Genomic DNA, 14,531 nt, shown 5'->3' on the forward strand with positions numbered 1-14,531 from the left:
AGTCTTCAATAACATAGAAAAAGGAACCGTGTTATTGAATGAGAAATGGAAAGCTGTGAAAAAGAAATAATGTAAAACATCCTACCATTCAACACTTCAACTAACTAGTTTAGGCGTTCAACCAGTTTTTAAAAGGCACGCATATGCGCGGTCACACGCACACACATGTCCGTCCGTCCGTGCATACATACATACATACATACATACATACATACATACATACATACATACATACATACACACTTACACACACACATACATACATACATACATACATACATACATACATACATACATGCATGCATGCATGCATGCATGCATACACACACACACACATACATACATACATACATACATACATACATACATACATACATACATACATACATACATACATACACACACACACATACACATACATACATACATACATACATACATACATACATACATACATACATACATACACACACACACACACACATACATCATACAATCACTCTAATACTACATCAACGTAAACGCAACAATTTACTAATTTATTGAATCATGGCAGTGAATAAATATTTTTTTTCATCTGTTGAAATAGCGCGTTTTCCCAGATAACGGCCCCCGTGTATCGTACTTGATACTGTGTTATTTACACCGCTCTACATACATATTGAGCACTGCTTACTCCAGCATATACATTTTACATATACTGAGTATGTATGTATGTGTAAATATATATGTGTATGTATGTATGTATGTATGTATGTATGTATGTATGTTTGTATGTATTATATCCCAAGTGCAACATATATTAGACTATCACATTCCTTTTTTCGAAACATTGTTCACTGTTGTCTTTGTGTTATCTACATTGGTTGTCATAACAATGGCATTCAAGGGTTTGTAATAAAAATGACTTTTGATTGAAAAAAAACATTGTGGTAGTTTGAATACATTTTTAAAGACTCCTTTTAGAAATACCCTCGAGTAAAAAATGAAGTGAATGTATCTAGCAATAAATATTTCAATTCATTGAGCAATAGCGTAGAACAGTATGCTCTACATCTCTACATATGCAAAGAAAAAACATGTGTTGACAGCTTGCTCATTTATAATGACGCACCCAGCTGTAAATGAGTCCTTTCGTATTTTAAACATTTTCTACGGCAGTCACAAGCATATGTAGACTATACTGTCGTCACAATGTACCTGCCGGTTCATATATATACTTATTAACAGCAGTGTCTATTCAAATGAGGGGTAGGTTTGTTTTTTCATTTTGTAAATTGTCGGTGTTTTTATTTACATACACATGAATCATCCACGTACCAATGTATTTGAGTAGGATTTTGGATTACAATTATGGATTGAAAATATTTAGTTAAACCTCATGTTCGTCTGTTTCATATATATCATAGCCAAAGGTCTTGCGAATTCGACATGCCCTACTCTGATATTATTATATATCACGTATATTGGACCACCCCGTTATGCATTGTTTTCAATAGAGAAAGTGGTGGCGACTCTTTTTTCAAATTGATTGAAATCAACTTGGAACTATTTTGACATGCAGAAACAAAGCGAAATCAACATTAACTTGTGAGGAAAATACGTTTATAAATGGAAATAATTCTGCCGTTAAATCACTCACGCTACTAAAATGGCGTCGGAATACTACTTTGCAACAATGTCAGTTCGTATAAACTTTGTAATGTCATCGCTGCTGGGGTTGTCGGACTCTACGACAGTTCACGCTGTTTGTGTGATTTTTTGAAGAACGGCAAGCTTTTCAAAATAACCGATCCCATGGCGAATACGTCACTTGACATATAACGTGTAACATGTGTAACACGTAACATGTGTAATATGAGAACCCGGCGTTCTGAACACAATGACGCCGACCAAAATGACTGACACGCGACTTTGTTTTGAACATTATACAAACGAGTCTACCACGCAACAATATGCGTTCAAATATAGTAATCCGATGCTATTAAATGTAAATGTAAAATCAGTTCAAGTACAGAATTCAGTTCTATTCATCATTTATAAAGTTCATGAAATTCCGTGCATGAAAATGAATTCACAGGTGACATGTGATAAAAATATTATCGGTGCAAGGATTCGATCAGCACTCCTCTACTACTGATCATATCCTTGCACCTCAGGGATATAACCCAGTATCAAGTCAATAATATATAATAATAGAACTAGGTTTTCAGACAATGATTTGTTCGTCCCGACACGCTGTAATATATGTTGTCAAAATTTATCCTACGCTCATTAGATAAGCAAGGGATATTCAAATTCTGGAAATCTCATTAGGTATACACAACATATTGTAATTCTGGACACGCATTAGGTATGCGTGGCAAAGTATAATACATTGCTCAAATAAAACACTTGGAAATATGCGTTTAGTTAATTATAATGAATGTGATGTTCTTAATGTTGGTCTTCGACCTGTCTAATCAGTATAAACTCACAATATTCAACGAAATGTATGTGTTCGGACCTGATTATATCTATTAGTAATTACAGCGACTTTGGTATAAACGGAATCTGACATCCGAGTTAGTCGTTATGTTATCATCGTTCTGTACACATGTGTCTCTAACGTAAATATCTATTGTTTCTGTTATTGTATTATTTGGTTAAGCCTAACGATATCTATTATTTTAATTTATAATATTTGCATGTCTCTTTCTAATAAATCGCCAGGAGATTGTCAAGAAACCCCGTACATTGCCTTTTGCAACCTTGGTTCATTTATGTAAATTACTACGTTTTAGAAAACAAGTTATTGTTCCTGGCATTGTGTCTTTAATGTCATCAAAATCAATTGATGCATGCATTACGTGTGTCAATAACGTGAGCTTTAGCAACACTGGTAAAACTTCTGTCAACAGCCATTGAGTTATAATTGAGTTTTGATATTAAACAAAAGATCACCGTAATCGAGTAGGTGATTCTTATAATTTAGTCCCTGTAGAACTCATGGAACTCATCAATGTCATCTTTAGAACGAGAATAATGAAAGAGACTCGTGTTTGATACTGACATTTGCCCTCGAATATTTTTAGTATAGAAATTTCAACCCTGCTTTCAGAGATATATAACGAACCACTCTGAAATATGATACTCTATCAAATGAAGCCTAGCTCTTTTTAAATAACATTTTATTTCAACATATCGCGTACTTCGATTGATACTGCCAACGCGAACTATTTGGGTTACCGTTTCTAAAGTTATTATTCACTACATTTAATATACACGAGGATCCCAATACTCCATCAGTGTCATAACAGGTTTAATTTTGTTCCACGTGTTTTCTCAAGTTACCTTTAATACGTTCAATACCAAAGTACTGTAAAGTTAAAGTGGCTATATGGACGAGAATTGGGGAATTTGTTTTTAATTTCCAATTTATAAAACAATGTTATGGCCTCCTATTTGTAAAATCAATGTGAATCAATGTATGACAAGTCCTTGTTTGTAACTCAATAAATTGCAAAACATAAATAAATGTGTAAAATTATTGTACGTACAATACCAAACAATTTACACATTTTCTAGCTGTTAACAATTTATTGACAAACACAGACTTCGTCAATGTTGTTTCACATTGATTCTTTCAAGTAGGAAGCCATGATGAATTGTTTTATGAATTAAAAATCCATATCCATATATGGCCCCTATAAGATGTACGCAACTGAATTATCTTTCAGCCATGCGATCGCATGCACATAACCTTTTTTTCAAGTGATGACTAGTTCCAGGACTCAATAAATTTGTAATCACGGAAATATCACGTGGGTGACACTTCAATGTTGTGTTGTACTTAACGAATTTAAACAAACGTTTCATCCACACCAAGGGATCGTTTACTCTAAGATGGCCCCCTAAAGTTGCATAACAGTGGATGTGTGACTTTCAATCCCATTGACAGACTATCCCTCATACTATCCACAGGAAACATATAATGTAAATGAATCTAATTACTTGCATCAGAGATGCTATTGGTGCAAGCAGACAACCAAAGAGACTACGCGCTTACTGTCGCCATGGCAACTCGCTCGTTTATAGTTCTGATATCCCAGGTTCATACCAGTACTGTTCTCAGTTCCAACAACCATACGTGTGAGTGTTTGCCTTATTACTAGTGTTCGACTCTTCATAGTGACAGTGATAGCATCAGTCGATCAGTTCCGACCTATGTAGGTTCTATCCGTTGTGAACACGAAATGACACAGTACGAGAACGTAAGTACGTTGCTCACGGATAACTATTCTTATTATCCATACAACAACACGGATGACGTCGACCCTTGTATGACAAGTCTGAAGTCACAGGCAAGAATAGGTTTAACAATACTAAGTTTTGGTATTCCCGTCAACGTGGCTTTTATGATCGTGGTCGGACGTGTACGGTCGATGCGAACAGTAACGAATGCCTATCTCGTCAATCTAGCAGTTGCCGATCTGTTACATCTAATGAGTCATTGCTTTACGTGGGGATGTTACCTCTACGGTTACCCGTGCCCTTTAATGACAAATGAGAAATTATTTTGTGCGCTATTCATCATTTCAAGACTTCTGCAGTATGTATCGCTGTTGACGGTCACATTTCTAGCGTTTGATCGGTACCTAGCAGTCTGCAAGCCTGTGTTCTACAAGCGAGGACTATTGCACAGACCGAAAGTTGTGCTGAAGATCCTACTCGCAATTTGGGTACTGGGTTCACTGTTGTCGCTTGAAATCGCTCTTCTTTGCCTTGGTTACCATGCAATTAGTCTTCAGACGTATGTTTACATTGGTCCCGTGATATTAATCATCTTCCTCGTATTCTCCATGATTACTACCGTTGTTCTGTATTCCCAGGTTGTTTGCAAAGTCAGAAAGGCAGCTAGGCAGGGAAGTTCAGCACAAGCCCTTAGGAGCCGAGAAAAGCAGATCGTTAGACTTTGTATTGCTACAACTGCCGTGTATTTCCTCTGTGCTGTGCCTTCCGTGTTGGCTTTTATGGACTTATTCTTTCGGATTTCATCATGCACATACAGACTTCTCAATAACATTGCCGCCTTTTCGCTAGAAATGAATTCGTCTGTTAATCCCATCATCTACAATATCTTGAGTTCCAAGTATCGTGCAGCATTTAAAGCAGCGTTCTGCATTATTCCACGGCAGTGAGTTACCACAAATATACAATTGCTAGGAAGACTAAAACATTTTATTGACGAAGAATTCATTTTTCGAACAATCGGTTAAAGCTAGAAAATAGTCTGACAGTGAATCACTTGCAGGGTACGTACTTCTCGATTGCTTAACTTCACAATTTTACCATTATTCCGTGATCTCTGCAATACAACACTTTGCTTTTCGTCGTGCTGTTTGCTGCCTTCAGTAATAATCATCGTAACGGCGAGGGACCGGAACAGATTATCTCGCATCATCCGCGCCTTGTTATCACTGCCACGATTACCCTTGAGAACAATTAATTTTTTTTTCGTTGATTGCCAAAGTCAGTGTTCACAACCACTCAATTTAAAAAAACTGACAATCAGTGGAATTAACGATTTTATCTTTATTAACACCTTGAGAGTTTTACGTACTTTAGTTAACACGTCAACAATTAGAAGTGTTCCTCCAGTGCATATCAAAGAAACATAGCTTCAAGTGCGTTTTCAATATCGAGTCAGATTTCTACTGAAATGTTGATAGCTCAATTCGGAATAATGATTGTTTTTCCTCTTCAATAAATACCATATTATGTTTTATTAAACTATTGCTTTTGTCCGTTGTGAGTGCTGTGGTGGTTTTATATTCTGTAAAAGTAGCATTAACAATACATTTCGGATCGATCGTTTCAAAATGTATACGTGTATTGCTGGCTGGGTGAGTGACAACATGTGTGTGTGTGTGTGTGTAAACTCGAAATGTACTGTAAATTTAGATATCCAACCAGGTACTGGTACATACGGCACTGGTCGGTTTCTGTCACGTTACCCACACTTCTCATCTTGTACAATATCATTGATTTTCGTTGCTCCTTACCTCTAGATTAGGCAAGTCCGTTGTACATGTAAAACAACGCTCAGAGGTAGTTTATCTATTGCGATCACATCACTGCTTTGACACGTGTGTTTCAGACACTGTGCCTGCTGCCGGTTACGCTTTCGTATTGGGGATGGCTGTGATTTGTTATATTGCAACTTTTCAGGAGTTGTCCATCTATAAGCTTAGGTAGAGAGAGCTGGATATTCAATGACGCAGTCGTTTCGTGATTCTGTTCATGACATCGTATGTAAAGTTATACATTAAACTTATACCAAATAATCTAAAAGTACGCTTGAAAAGTCTATTTCTTGTTTACCCATAATATCTAAAGCAAAATAAAAGATGTTTATTTCCGATAACGTGACTTCAGAAAATAGGGTAGGTAGGTCGGAGTTTCATTGTTGTTGTTGTTGTTGTTGTTGTTGTTGTTGTTGTTGTTGTTGTTGTTGTCGTCGTCGTCGTCGATGTTGTTGTTGTTGTTGTTGTTGTTGTTGTTGTTGTTGTTGTTGTTGTTGTTGTTGTTGAGAAATTGCTTAGACCCAAAAACGAGTTACTCGTTGGTCACAATATTCTGTGATAGTTTAGTGACGTGTAGAAGGAAGACAATTGTATGTAAAGTAGTCATACAGTTTGCAGACTGTATTGTATAAATTCAACTTACATTTTTGAAAGACTCGATTTCTCTGGCATGGGATTTTTAAAAATGGATTGACCATAAATACTTTGGCATGAACATTTTCACGGAAATAGAAGCCAACTCTCACCATTTTACCTTTTGTTTGAATATTTCACAAATGCTGAGGGTCAGCGGCTTTATGACCAGGCTCGTCGTTTTTATTTGGCCTAATAGCATTCACAATTTGCTTTTCAATTAGTCAACACGACTTTGCTTTTCAGATGAGTTATAAAAAGAACACCATTTTTAGAAAAGAAGTGTAGGTAGATGAAGTTATATGTGCCCACGTTTTTATTCCTACGTATAAAATGAGATGTCAGATCTAGCATTTGATTACTTTTGTTATTAAAGTCGTCGCTATGGAAAAAAAAGACAAGTCGTAAATCAATTGGTGGCAATCCAACGAACAACGGTTTGTTTCAACCACTGAGATTGAAGTGCTTCTCAAGTCTAACAGAATAATGAAACCAGAAACGTTTGCAACATGTTGCCGTTTGCACAACGCTTTACAAATTAAATATAAATCCACTATCGGTTTGTGTTTCAGCATTTGTACTCACAATAAAGATTACAGGGCAGTCTATCAGTTGTATTCATAATACAAAGGTACCAAGCTGCCACGTTGCGATCTTTATCATTTTCGCCATATAGCCCACTTTCCTCCCCGAATTATTTTTCTAGCGAACTCAGTCTGTATCAGTCTCCTCGAGCTTGAAAGTGTAGATGATATTATTACGTTCCATCTAACTATCCAGCCCCCTACCCATTGAACACCATATCACGCTGTCTCCTAAAAGAAAATATGTTTCGGTAACAGCATACGAAATCTTGTCTGATGAGTGCAACGTAACTCATGTTATTGCTTGCTTGGGAATGTTGTATATGGCAGTTAGTTTGGTTTACATGGATTTGGTTATCGGCAAACGGAACCTACTCACAGCAAACAATATTTTTCTCAATGTCTATATAGTTTGAGTCTCCTTCCTCACTGTCATTCATCTACAAAGAAAGTTATTTTATATATGAAATACATGGGAATTTGAAATTAATGTGATGCGGTAATAAAGTGGGAATTGGATTACGAATACGTTCTTACTCGTCATTCATCACCTATCATTCGTAACATCAATTTGATACTTTACGTTTTCGTAAAACACACTACACGACCTAGGTAAACAATATGTTATCAGATTTCCGATTTTTTAAATATCATTATGGCAGTAGGATTCAATCACCACACTTGCATTTTCCTATCAAAAATCATTTCTTGGATCTTGAAGGCTTCGTAATTAATGGTGGAGTTAGGAAATGTCCGATTGTTTGGTAGGCAATTTACCAGAAAAATCAACCCAAATTTGCGATTCAGATCTTAATCGGTAGCGTTTGCTTCCAATTAAATATCGGAACGGAAAAAACACAAAAACAAAAGAAAAACCTCTCATAATCACAACAAACGCTACAATTATTGTAGCTATGCTGGCCTGTGTAGGTTGATGACATCGTAAAGTGAATACCCTCGAAAACTGTTGTTTTTCTAAGAAATCGCGAACGACGTTTGGTAGGTTGAGTTCTAACAGTGTAGGAATGCTAGTTTTAGTCGTTGAATTTGAATCAAAATGTCAAAAATGACAGGATTTCTGATCGACGTATGGCGTGATAATGATCACGTATTCAATCATAGACAGTCTGTTATTCCATGTGGCCTGTAGGTTGATATTGTGACGTACAGTTGATGAAGTTCAAATTAGGGGTAAAAAGAAATTGTTTGTAAAGTGATGATTATTGTATAACAGTACAATAATTTACCAACTTTCTGAGTGAAATGTGTTCTATAGTGTGTGTGAGTCATCATATGAAACCATTAACCACTTTATATTAGTTACTTTGCTAAAACAAAACTGTATAGTGGAAGAGCTGAACAGCAGAACCACTTCTACATATATTTCCAAAAAAAGAAGGAAAAAACACAGCGGAGCTATTCTGACCGATAAGTCGCTTGTATTTCTTTTTTTTTTGTAACTAACAGCAAGTCTCTTATTGAAACTAAAATTTACATTAGTCAACTGTCACTGTTTGTTCTGTTTGTTTGAAAACAATGACATCATAGTATTGGCAAGAGATGTTTCCCCCAGCGTAATGTACATGTATAATATAAAATCTGATACCATCATGATCATATTGAATTCGTTATGGCTGACAAAGTCTACTATGTTATGTTTACGGAATGTCAACAGTCTAGTTTTCTGTCAACTCTCGTACCAAACCTGTGTTCACTATAGATTGTCTCTGAGTGAAGTAAAACCATAGACGTTTGGAGAGCTCTCTCCAACGTCTTAGTGCTAAAAAAAAAGCTTATTAAAAGTAAGTCGTTGCCAACTCTTTCGTCAACAGAAAAGACAGAGTTAATACATCAATTATTGTGGAATAGTACCTTAGTTGAAATCTATAAATTTGTCGTATACTCAGCAAATTGATTCACATAGGCGTGGCACCTTGGGTAGTTTAGAGCTCGAAAGTAATTATATGTATCAACCAATTCAAGACGTAAACAACCAAAGAACAGCCCTTCAGTTTAATCATTGTAAAAATAAATGGAATACGCAAGACTAACAGAGCCGCACCATACATACATGTAACAGCTTAGGCTGGGGTCAGAGTTTACATGGGGGGGGGGGGGCTAGGGAGATATTAGGGACTGATTAGTTACTCCAGGTGGGGGGGGGTCCGGCGGATTCTTCCACCGGGCCGACAAAACGGCCACAGAATCTGATGAGAAGTGGTCGATTTGTAAAGTCAATAACATGTAGTGTCAGAAATAGAAAGTGTATTAATCCCTTCTGACAAGTTCATACTGAAGAGTAGAACAATTTAGATTAACTTCTTTTATATACTATCTATTATGAAGATTACCTTTACGAAACCTTTGTAGTTCACTTTTGCCCCAAAGTGCAATATAAGTGAAGCATTGGTTGTGAAACAGCCAAGCATTTACATGATATGTTCTGTGTGGTAGTTATAGTTATGTTTGAACTCTACGTGAAGTAATATGTACGAAACAGGCACAAGAACAAATATTTACATGTACCACGTTTCAGACTATATGCAATTGTAGAAAATGATTTTTTTTCTTCCATCACAATCCAAAACACAATGAGGGGGGTCATCCACAATTTTCAAAACAGCATGACCCCCCCCCTACTGCCAATTTCAAAAACAGGGTGACACCCCACCTCCCCCCCCCCACCCCCACCAATCCACTGCCCTCCCCGGCCGAAGAAACTGATCGGTCCCTTATTTAGGTCAAAAAACTTCGAAGCACAGCCCTCCCTCTCAATTTTCGTAGCGCCCCCCCCCCCCTACATATATTTTAATGTGAAATTATACCGTGTCCCCCCCCCCCGGCTTCACTCAGAGATGTAAGTATGGTACACTGTATTAAACTAACAGTGTAAATCAGCTTCACCGTCCATACATATAATAACAATGAGAGGTTTCTTTACAAATACATGTGGGTTTTGCGAAAAAGGTCTCACATTGGGCTGCAACCTATACTTGGAGATACTTAGCCAGCAGGGTTTTCAACTCGATTCTGGGCAGAAACAACATCTTCGATGATAGCGAGTGGAGAGGGTATGGGGGACAACCCTCCCACAGTGAGCACTTTAAAAACAATAAGGACATGAATGAGGCCATTTAATGGCATAGAATTTAAGACCATACACATTATCGAAAGCCAGAGTACTTGAATATTGTCTTCAATACCCCAATTTTACCCTCGTCAAAACATTATTGTACATATGTATGGCTACATAACCCACACTAACTTATACAGATATATTTTGGCAGACACACACATTCGCTTGCCTATTGCCTGCCACATACTTAAATGTATGGTAGGTAAATGAAGTGTACAATTCGGCAAACTACAAGGTTGGTTTGAATGTACAAAAATGTCTTCACAGAGGAGACAGACAGACAGACAGACAGACAGACAGACAGTCAGTCAGTTAGAGAGACAGACAGACAGACAGACAGACAGACAGACAGACAGGGAGAGACAGAGGGAGAGACAGGGAGACAGACAGACAGACATACATACATACAGACAGACAGACAGACAGACAGACAGACAGACGAGAGAGAAACAGACAGAGGAAGGCATGCATACACAAATATATTCGCATGTCTGTCATCTAACTCATCACTGAATAATAGGTTTTAGAAGGTATTGCGGCAAAGCCACGAGAATTTTTTAATTTGCTCGATAAACGACCGCTCATGAGGTTCAAATCATGAGCAAAATATTCTGGGTCCCCTTTCAGACCATCAGAATGGTCATGCTCCTCTTGAACACTCAATTTTTTTCATGCCCCCCCCCTTAATTTCTCTCCGCCTTAAATTCTGACTCCCGCCTTACTCACCCAACGATCTAGAACCCCATGCTGACACATTACACTTATGATTTCCATTTTTTCATGTATATTTTTTTGGAGGGGGTATTTAAAATACTATGTAACTTGTTGTGCACTTGACTTGGATGAATGCTTTTGATGTGGAATGAATATTAATTTCAACATGATCCTGGAGACAACGTCACGTACATGATGTATCGTAGACATATCTGGAATGTTTAAAACGCGCCAAAGCAAGAACGCGCGCCAACTTCGTTTGAGACATTAGCATTTGTCATCATGACATACATACCAAGATGAGTTTGCATCATTCCTGGATTTAAGGTATAACATATAAAAAAAAAACTGTGAATATTGTACAAGCGAGTGTAGTATTAAAGTGGAAAGTAATTTAGCGAGTGATTGACTTGAATGACTCGTTGGATCCGAATGTGAATCGAAAAATAACATTCTGGCGATACCTGACTCGACTTGTACCTGACCTGAGCTGCGTTTTGCAACGACCGTAAATTAAGACACATTTTCAGAAAGTGAAATTCTATTAATTGCAAAACAATTGCAAAACCTATACATAGAAATCCCTGTCTTGGCCCCAAACCGATCCTAGCTCATTCCTGCAATCCAAAGTCCAGTCAGGCATTAATACATAATGATTATTTCCTACTGTCATCGATCTTATTAAAAATAGGATGTAGAAGTCGACCAGATGTTAAATTCAACCTGTGCTTTTATTTGTGTTTGAATAATACTTTAACAGTTTTCGGACATCAATATCATGAAAGAGCTCGCTGAACTCAAAATTACTTTGCAAACAGTTAATGTGAGCAACGGGTTTATATAACAATAGGACCAACGATTTTATATAGAAAATATTGACACGTTTTACTCAATTGAAAAGCCGATTACAGAGTGTCTGGTAATAGCTACAAAATATAAATGCAACATGTTGATCCGTTTGCAAAGCACAATAAATCTTGTTCATGTACCGACAGGCCAACAATGCAACAGTTATACACACTTTCAATCGATCTATGGATCAAATTTATCCAGTTCACCAACAATTACCCGTTGCATGGATATACAATATTCTTATACGCTTATGGCATTTGACGTGTACGTTCAGATAATTTGACTGCAAGATTTAACGTTTTACGAAAGTCGACACCTGCACCTGACCACCTAAGCTTCTATGGCGAGCTTAGAAAAAACACTAGCGTTGGACAAAAAAATCAAAACTACTTACTGACTTTGTTTACTGACTTTGTCACCTTGGTAACCTTATCGACTCTGCCAAGTATACACTGAAATGCACCAATTTGCTCTACATATATCTAACTCCAGCATATTCAACTAATGGACAAAGGACTTGCCTTTGTTGAAGCAAGTCCTCCCCTTCATTTTAATTCTGTGTGACTAAAGTATGAAATGGGTTTATTCTATTTTTACTTTTTCATCGAAAAGATCAAGGTCAAGATCAAATATAGAGATATTCTATTTGATCGTATGGTGAAGCGAAAGACACTTTGCAACACTTGATTTTATAATAAATATGGCAGCAATCCAGTAAAATGAGTCTGCAATTATGCAACATACAAGAAATAGCTTGATTTTGATATTTGAACCTGAAGTTCAAGGTCAGTGTCAAACGCTAAGGTCTTTAAAAATGTTACACCTGTCATGATAATATGGAGGTAGACACTCGAATTGAATCTCTATGTATAATAGTTTTTGAGGTATGGTGTAAATCGTGATTTATTATCACAAATATGGCTTCCATTCAATACAAAGTTATATTGCCTGTAAAAATGTAAGTTGCCTAAAAAATAATTCGATTTTTTTTGGCATTTAACATGGTGAACATGGGGAAAATAAATAGACATTGGTTGAATTAGTGTCAAAGTTCGACGTCAAAATCAGGGAGTTCGCCGAAGCGCCACGTCTGAACAATGAGGTGCAAGTTTTAATTTCATTGAAGACCTTGACTTTTGCTATTAACCTTGAGGATTAGTTATCATACTCAAGATAGTTCTTGCATATTGCAGACACTTTGTGGTAGCCAATTTCTGAATAATATAATATAATATAATATAATATAATATAATATAATATAATATAATATAACATATAATATAATATAGTATAGTATAGTATAATATAATGTAATATAATATACATCGTAATATAATATAGTATAATATAATATAGTGTAATATAATATAATATAATATAATATAATGTTATAGGATATATATTTTATAATATTGTATAATATTGAATATTGCTAACAAAAAGACCTTTTACATATCGTCTCATGTTATGCGGTGATGTTGTAGTTCAAAATTATCGCAAAAACTAATTTCTTATAACCTACCTATTGACTTTGAATTGTTGATATCATTGAACAATGCTTTGCACTACACAACATATGCTTTTGTTTGTATCCAAACATCTCCCCCAAACTTCATTCCAGAGGAAAACAACTCAATACAGAATGTCCGTTCTAGTGTTGCATATTTATATGCAAAGAAAATTGATTTTCTAGAACATATTTTACTCATTTATTGATCCATTTAACAGGAAGCCATTGGTTAGTTTTCTGATCATAGTAATACAATAACACGTATGTATAGCTTGTATACGAATATTTAATAAAATTAAAATATCCCTAAATTCAATTTAAATCAAAAATGTAAAAAAAAGCATTTTAGTTTAATAACTGATTTACATATTTTAATGTTCATATTTCACTTCGAAAATTCAACGCGTCAGCCAACGATCAGAGAATTGACAACAGAGTGAATAGGGAACTTGCAATCCAGACTGAGCATGCTCAGACTCAAAGGAATATGGGATTATCTGTGGTTATTGTAATAACTTATCTGGAGCTACCGATGAAATAAACCTCCCACACTGGTCAGGGTAAATATGAATTGATTATTGGTGGTTATAAACAATGTAACAATATTGTTTACAATACTAATTGATTAGTATTTATTATTACATTTCCCATGATGCAACATTCAACATGGTGGGTTTGCAAGTTCCCTATTCGATTTGCTCCCCCGGACTGAGTCATTCCCTGGTTTATTTTCGTATGTTCGAACATAAACGTTCATTACTGATCTTCGGGAAGAAACATTTCCATTTGACCGCTATACAGAATAGAGATGTATAAGTGATTGACAATAAAGTCATAGTACTTCTGAATCAGTACGTTGTATTTTAAAGTTGTCAGTACCTTAGGGTGTTAGACTTTCAATAGGCAGCTGAGAGACAAACTTTACACGCAAACCAGAAAACTATTTACGGAGTATTTTCTTACACTTATTAATCAACTCTTGCCTAGTAACGGCATAGGTTGTTGTGGCATATTGTAATTAATCAAATGCCAATGTG

At 36.2% G+C, this 14,531-nt stretch overlaps 1 protein-coding gene across 1 annotated transcript in view; it reads left to right on the forward strand.

The window, feature by feature from the left end:
- Window positions 1-14,531, forward strand: part of LOC144443307 (uncharacterized) — a 148,366-nt gene that overhangs the window by 53,491 nt on the left and 80,344 nt on the right. The window lies entirely within an intron of this gene.

Source organism: Glandiceps talaboti, chromosome 1 (genome assembly GCF_964340395.1).
Source record: "Glandiceps talaboti chromosome 1, keGlaTala1.1, whole genome shotgun sequence".
In the NCBI taxonomy this organism is placed as follows: domain Eukaryota; kingdom Metazoa; phylum Hemichordata; class Enteropneusta; family Spengelidae; genus Glandiceps; species Glandiceps talaboti.